An 8,620-nucleotide genomic window follows, 5' to 3' on the forward strand; every position below is an offset into this window, starting at 1 on the left:
AACACACACACACAAACACACACACACACTATCCCAAGCCTTTTCTACACGACATAGTTGCTTATTTGTTTTGTTTTGTAAGTGTTTTCCCTCAGCTACATCCAAGGGTGGGATCTGCTGCTAATGATTTTTATGATTGGCTAAGAAGAGGAGATGGACAGAAGCAACTAGGAAGCCTCTTTGTCACTGAGAATGTACTGTATTAATGTGATTGCGGGTGGCAGTAGGAAGATTGAACCTTGGGCTTTGGAGGCTGTTTATGACACGTAACATGGATGGTGAAAAGTTGCTGTTTTTGTTCCCTGTGACATCATTTTGAGACTCATTGCTTGAGGCGCTCTGCTGTGCTCAGTGCTGAAAGGTTACCAAGCAGGGAGAGACATGGAGGAAAACAGAGTTGTTGCCTAGAGGCACCTGTGGAGCCATCAAATGATGGAAAGCAACTGAGATCTCAGGAATGCCTGCTCAGGAAAAGTGCTTCTGGTGATGGCAGTGACACTTTCAGACTAAGAACCTGTAAATAAATCAGGACATATGGATAGCAGTGGACTACTGGGTTATTATTTTTTCCTGCCCTTCTGATTGTTTTGTGGACTTCTGAATATGCACTGCTATTTGCTAATATATAATAAGTGGGACGCGGGTGGCACTGTGGTCTAAACCACTGAACCTAGGGCTTGCCATTCGGAAGGTCAGTGGTTCGAATCCCCGCAACGGGGTGAACTCCCGTTGCTCATGTCGAAATGTCCAGAACCACAACAGCTCGGTCCCTGCTCCTGCCCACCTAGCAGTTCAAAAGCACATCAAAGTGCAAGTAGATAAATAGGTACTTCTCCAGTGGGAAGGTAAATGGCATTTCTGTGCACTGCTCTGGTTCGCCAGAAGCGGCTTAGTCATGCTGGCCACATGACCCGGAAGCTGTACACCGGCTCCTTCGGCCAGTAAAGCAAGATGAGCACCGCAACCCCAAAGTCGTCCGCGACTGGACTTAACAGTCAGGGGTACCTTTTCCTTTAATATATAATAAAAGCTGACCTCCTGATCCAGTCTGTTTTTAGTAGGCCATTGCCTTGCATCTCGCAACATTGGTATTATTTATATGATATATGTCCTACGTTTTGAACACCCATCTTGGCTGTGAACAAATTGTCTTTATACAAAAATGTTTCAACTGTGATTTTTACTTGAGAACAACAAATGTACTTGTATGTGTTTAATATAGGCCACCGGCTCCTTGTAACAGCATAAGAAAAAGGTAAGGCATGGGAAATAGCAAGTTGAAATATATATATATTTCATTCAAGTTCTTTCCTTAAAAACCACCAGATCAAGTTCTTGCTAGCCGCACCAGTGACAGCCTTGAAGGATATATATATGGCTCTGAATGTTTAATGCTCTTGAAGTACAGCAGAAAGGAGCTAGTTTCTGAGCAGGACCAGCAGGGAAATATAAGTCTGCATTTTTTAAAATGCAGACGCAAGTATTTCCTGGAATGTAGTTATGCTTTTTTCATTGCACGGATCGAGACAACAGATCTCCATGTAATGGAGACAGCTAGGTGAAAAGTTTTAAAATTGTTGTCACATGATTAGTGCCTATCTATTTTCCCATATCCCTGAGCCTGGCCTTGGCTGGGGAGGGCGGGGTATAAATAAAAATAATTGTTGTTGTTGTTGTTGTTGTTACCCATCTCTCACTCCTCGTTTGTTGATTTTTTCTTTCTTCCTCTTCACCAACTGTTTAAAGTTTTAAACTATGTTTTGCATTGTTACCATATATGCTATGTTTGCAGCTTTGAAGAAAAGTAAAGTGTTTTTTAAAAGACCTGTTAAATAAATAAATAAATAAATAAATAAATAAAATATATTACAAGTCTGTGGGCAGTGTTTGTCATTCCTAATTTTATGTAACATTCTGTGCAGCTCCTAATTTTGGGATTCTGTTGTCACATTATCTAAAAACACAAGAAGAGTCCTGCTGGACCCATACCAAAGGCCTATCTAGTGTCTATTCTCACATTTTCTTCCCACAGTAGCCAACCAGATGCCCACTGGATTGGAAGCTGACAAATAGGACACGAGCACAATAGCACTCTGCTTCCTGTCATCTTCATCAAGTGGTGTTCTGGGGTGGAGGTAAAGCACTGCTATCATTGTAGCTAGTAGCTTTTTATAGCATTATCCTCCATGAATGTGTCTCATCCCAAAGCCATCTATGTTGGTGGCCATCACTACATCTTTCTTCCAGCAATTCTAAGTGCAAGCTGAAAACTGTTTTTGCACCTAGCATGTTCTAATTAAATCTGTATAATGCCTAGTGAGTGTGATATTAAAATGGGCTTTTCTATCATGCCTAGCATTTATTACACACACACACACGCCAAAAATCCCCCCACATTTCAGACCTTTAAGCATCCAACAAGAAAAGGAATGCAGGAGAAATGAGAAGCTTATTCACTACATCATAATGTGTTAGTTTGTGCCTAACAAACTGTTTATCCAACTGATAATTAAGATGTTATTGTTGTCAATGTGGTTCCATTTGCAGCTGTTTTTTTGTTAAGAGGGTGTGGCCTACCAGGTAAAGGAAGGTGGTGGCATGAAATGCAATGAAAAGCCATGTCAAGTCTCCAGGTTTAAATTTCTTTCAGGATTCTAGGGGCAAACAGATATTGCGCAGCTTTTAGAATCTCTTTATCTGCTGATCTGTTTGGTTAGTACAGCTTTTGATTTTTTTGCATTTTGTGATTCTTTTGTGAGCCACCTTGAACTTTGAGAAGGAGAGGCAGGGTATAAATATGTTAAAATCATCCATCCATCCATCAAATTAATGGCTAGAGCAGCTTGTGCTGCTGGTACACTGTAACGAGAGAGTGCTTGACCTGACTTTTCTTTGGTTTATTTTGAAGGAACAGGGCATACGTCTGGTTTGCATTGCATTGTGGCATCCATGACCTCCATAACCCTCACTCTTCTTTGTGACATAGAATACAAGACCAGACTTCCTGACTCCAGAGACTGTAAGGAGGCAAATGCTGATAAGTCATCAATGACATTGGGGAAAACTCCTTCTGGCCCAAAGATGGAAACAGGAAGAAATTCCAACAGTGGAAGAATGGAGAAGGAAATTGACCGAATATGCAGAATTGGACAAATTGACTGGGAAGATTCGATACCAGAAAGACCAAAAGTTTATTGAGGACTGGGGAAAATTTACAGAATATCTGAAAAATATATGTGATACACAGACAACGCTTGTTGGTTTTGAAGAGACTCTGTGAAATAGTAAGAAATATTGCAAAAAAGAGAGTAAGAGGGAAAGGAGTGGGGAAAGGCAATATCATGTTTAGAAATGCGCCAATAAATAGAAATTTTTCGAAAGATTGACAGAGAAACTGAGGGAAGTCAAAAATTGAAGCATGAGTGTAAAATAATTTGTTGACTGTATAAAACTTGTTTGGAAAATGAATAAAAATTATTTTTTTAAAAAAAAAAGACATTGGGGAAAACTCCCCGTCAGGGCCAGCCCGCCCACGAGACGGGGGGAGGCAACTGCCTTGGGCACTGAAACACCAAGAAGCAGCATCTCCCACAGGCCCCCACCACCAACAGAGAAGCAGTGGTGGCTTCCAGCAAGATCTCGTGAGAATCTGTGAGAGTTCGCAAGAGCTCATCAAAACCTGCCATCATTGCTGCTTCACAGGCGCCATCACACAAGCCAGGTAAGGGGTCATGGCAGCAGGGTGACAGCAGTGGGGTGGGGCAGAACCTTCTTGTTTCACCTCAGGTGGCAAAATAGGACACAATTTCCTTCTCCCAGGCCTGTCAGAGAACAAATTTTCTCCAAACATACATTAGGGTCAGCCCAGGCATGATTTATGACATCTTAAAATTAGAAAGAGAAAGCTTGTTTACTCTGAATTCAGGAATTTACGCTAGGCATCTCATGTAAACAAAATGACAATCATTAAGCACATTTGAGAAAAAAAGTTACCAGCTTTTGTTTCACAAGAAACTTCTATTTTCCTCCTCTTATGACATCACTCCGCCTCCCATTTTATATATCCACCTATGATATCCAAAATCTCATTTAAGGCTACCATTCTGAGTGGCCTAATCAGCATAGCATGACTTCAACGATGCTCAACATGCTGTACACTGCTCTCAAGGACCAACTGTAGTGCTCCATTGGATATCAGAAAAGGAACTGGTAAGATTTTGTTGCCTAACTATTTATCAGAGAGACCCTAATTCTCTCAAGCACAGAGGTATTCATTCCAGCTTTGGGTTCTGACCATCTTTCATTCTCTCTATTGTTGGATTGCCCTAGTTGCAAAATGGTAACTTTGCTTCTAACTCGATCTTCCGAGTCCATAAGTAACTCACCTACTTTTGTACTTACTACAGAATAAGGTCATCATTCCTTCAGCTCAGGAGTATGAATGTATTAATTAAGTGTACCTGTGGTTTTTATATGTAAACGTATTTTGCCCACATCCATTACCGTGAAATTAATTTATGTAGGCTTTCTTTCTTGTAATAAAAAATAAGTCTTGTGTCATTACATATTTAGGGGGATAAGTATGGCTTAAGCATACATTAGAACAGTACTTGATTGTTTCTCCATGCAAAAGATCTCTCCTCTCTCAAGCGATGTTTTTTTCCGGGTTCTTACATGGAGTGAAGTTTCCCACATATACGTGTAACAATACTTCCTGAGGCATATGGCTGTTCACTCTGCTGGAACAGATGGACTTTTAGTCTGATAAAGCAAAGCCATTCTTATGTCCTTAAAGATGGAAAACCATATAGACAATTCCATCTGCAAATGCATGAAGAAGAGTTGCTGTTGCAGCTGCCACATGCTCTTCAGTTTCTACAGAATATTTCTCAACTTAGCTTGAAACCTCTAGGTCTTTTCCATGTGAAGTATCTGGAAATCTTTCAGCTCTGTCACTATGATATCTTTGGGGATCTAAAAAAAAAATATGACAATTACTCCTCCTTCAAACCGCCTTCCATTCATATTGTTCACTGTGCTGTGCGTTGCAAATAGAACATTTCCCATTAAGATGGCATCTCAACATTTCTATATATGCAGAGAGCATGTTGTGAAAAGCTTTTAATGATAGCTAATGAACCAGGCTGAGAGAGGCAATGCAAACAGTAAACAATGTTATTATGGCAATTTATAAATATCTTTCATTATTAAAAACAGCTGCTCAGTCATGGTGTTCTAAAATGAATTGAAGGATAAATCTGGAAGTGATTTTCAACCAACCAGGTGTCAACTCTGTGCCTACTTACTTGTTTCTCTGATAATATTCTAGAATGTGATTAATGGTCTCTTCTTTGTGCAGCATAAGAGAGACTTATATAGTACCGTCACTGGTAAGCCAGTTGAGGGTCTCGAAAAGCAGAGCAGAGTACTACTCCACTGACAGCGATATGTCAGTGGGACAATGCTGGCTTGGACAGAAATGCCCTGGACCACTTACAGAAAGTTCCATGGGTATAGCTGTTCCACTGGTGATGTTCCACCACAAGGGTAGATGCAGAGCATACTGGGTGTCAGGAGCCCAGACTGCCGTCTTGATAACAAAGCACGCAAGTCGTAATTAGCTTGAAGATTTATTGCAAAAGAAACAATCAGCCTCAGGCACTCTGTTGGAGCTTCCATACCCTACGAATCAGTTGACCCTTCTGGGGTATTCTTCCTGCTTCTGCAGAATATCCTGAACCTATGACCCTTACCTTTCTGGTTTTGTTTCCTGACTAATACCTTTCCCATATGTCTACTCCTTGGGCTCATTGGATTAATTGCCTCCTCTTCTGGTGAGGAAATGTTCCCCCTCCTGCTTTCTGAGTCTGCCTGTGCTTCTTGAGCGAGTTGGCTTCTCTCCTCCTGCCCTCTGCATTCCTTGCATTGTCAGGGGGCAGGGGAGTAGACAGCCGACTGCTCCCAGGTGCCTGAGAGGAATGTGAGCTTTCTTGCTGCTGGCTGCTTCTTAACTCATGCTGTGCCTCTCTACTTGGGGCAGATGTGCTCATGACACTGGATGTGTGCCAAGGGTGGCGCAAAGATCTTAGCCCTGTCATTTCCCTGGTGTGATCCTGAAACTGGAAAATTCCCTCCCATTGCAGTAAACAAAATTGTCCCCCTCCCATCCTGCCCATAGCAAAATTTGTATATCTCCCCTCATCCCACAAACAATGTAAAGTAGGATTGGTCTGGTAATGTCCAAAATGCCAGGACTGTTGACACTGAGAATGTTGACATGCCTAATGAGTGGCCAAATTTATGGAGAAAATGTGTCAGTGATTGTGGACCGTTGTCTAATGGTGATTGTCAACGATGACAGTTGTAATTCCTTATTACAACTCACCATTACATTGTATTGGCCAGAATAAAGAGGCACAAGGGCAGAAGGTAAGGCTGTGGGGGGAAGTCAGGTCTCTGCAGGTCTCCCAGGAAGGGGGATAGTCTTTCTGCCTCTTTAGATCTTTCCCCCTTGCACATGTTCATGCCAGCCATGCTCAGTGCAATGGACAGGGTAATTACTTCAATGCACTGATAAGTCACAAACTAATACGCTTGTAGAGACAAAAACTAATATGCTTGTAGATCGAAAATCTAATGCACTGACAGCTTTCTTTGCTGGAGGTTCAGTGCACTTCTTAGCCAGGTAAACCAAAAGTTGTTCCTCAGATCATATTTTAATCTGAGCCAGAGAAGAAATTCCACAAGTCTCTTGCTTCTCTGGATGGAAGACAGTCAGGGTGTATGTGTAGAAATTGAACAAAGGTAAATTTTGCCTTAATTGCTCCACCCAACTTTGCCTCGAGTTCTGCCCATCACTGGCATTTGACCCTTGGAAAGTTGCCTAGAAGGAAATGCTACCCATGGGCCAAAATATATTCCCTCCCCCCGCTCTGGAATGTTGGCAGTGACTTCCAGTTTTGCATCATCCACAAATATGAGAAATAAGGTGCCAGCTCCATCCAGTTGGACCTTCTTGGGATCTCTTTGAAGATACCTCACAGCACTGACTGATCCCTTTGGAGCCCCACTTGTTATTCTTTTTTAGCTTGTTATTTATTGTCCTCTATTCAGAGGACAGGGATGCGGGTGGCGCTGTGGGTTAAACCACAGAGCCTAGGACTTGCCAATCAGAAGGTTCGAATTCCCATGATGGGGTGAGCTCCCGTTGCTCAGTCCCAGCTCCTGCCAACCTAGCAGTTCGAAAGCACGACAAAGTGCAAGTAGATAAATAGTTTACCTCCAGCGGGAAGGTAAATGGCGTTTCTGTGCACTGCTCTGGTTCGCCAGAAGCAGCTTAGTCATGCTGGCCACATGACCATGTACACCGGCTTCCTCAGCCAATAAGGTGAGATGAGCGCCGCAACCCCAGAGTCGGCCATGACTGGACCTAATGGTCAGGGGTCCCTTTACCTTTTTATTCAGAGGACAATAGATGCCCCTGTATGGCCATGATCTTGACCTGTGTCTTCATCAGGTTTAAATGCAGCCATGAGGAAGAACAGAACAGGAGCAATTATTGTGCTACATCAGTAACATCTGAATGGCAAACAGCATACTTTCTTCCTTCAATTTTCCATATAGTATCTGCATTGGAAGTCCAGAACTAACCAGCCTAAAAGATCAGCCTGCATATTTGGATGTTATGGCTGCCGAATTGGGTTATAAACTTTTATTTTAGAAAAGGATATAAGAAAGATTTCTTGTTTTCATTATAGCCGAAACATTACTACTGTTATATCTAAATGCAGACATATCTAAACAAAACAAAACAGCATCTTCCAGTGATGAGTCTTTTTTATATATGCTTTTCCGAGCTAGCATTGAAGAATATGCAGGTGCTTTCAGAAAGCAAAAGCTGCATAAAACCCCAAACAGAAGATTTCAGATATTGTTAAAGCAGATTCACATTTTATTGCCGCAGATGTGCAGGCAGCTGTATAGAAATCCATCAATAGTTGATGCTTTTGAAGCACTGACAATCAGTCTGCGGGGAAAATAAACTAAAAAGGGCTAATCCTGGATTAAAAAGTATGCAGATTACTCTCATTTTAATGATGAATAAAGCTGAATGAAAACTAAAAAACAACAACCCAAAACCCTATGTTAAGTAGTATAGAATGTAAAATTTGTTTGGAAGCAGTTTAATCAAGCAGACTATGCATGTCTAAAGATGACCTTGGGCTCAAATACTAACAGAGGCCATGTGTCATATTAGATCCCAGGACAGCTTTCATAGCCATGGTGATGAAAAATACATTTCTAGTAACTTCCTGTGTTTTGGCCATTTGTTGTGGTCCAGACCCTTTCAGCCACTAACCTTCCCACCTGAAGAATGCTATGTATCCCTCTAATACTTTCGGCCTGAGGGCCACATTACAATGGGTGGGGCCAGAGGCGAAAGGAGGTGGAGCTGGGAATGTGACTCTCACCTCTGTGCAGTAGCCTACATTTCAGCCACACGAAAACAATGGAGTTCTACACACACACACACACACACACACACACACACACCACTCCATTCTACATTCAGATAAGCAAGAGACATTATGGCAGTTCAAGGACACCTTAGAGCCAAGTA

The sequence above is a fragment of the Podarcis raffonei genome, chromosome 6 (assembly GCF_027172205.1).
Source record: "Podarcis raffonei isolate rPodRaf1 chromosome 6, rPodRaf1.pri, whole genome shotgun sequence".
In the NCBI taxonomy this organism is placed as follows: Eukaryota; Metazoa; Chordata; class Lepidosauria; order Squamata; family Lacertidae; genus Podarcis; species Podarcis raffonei.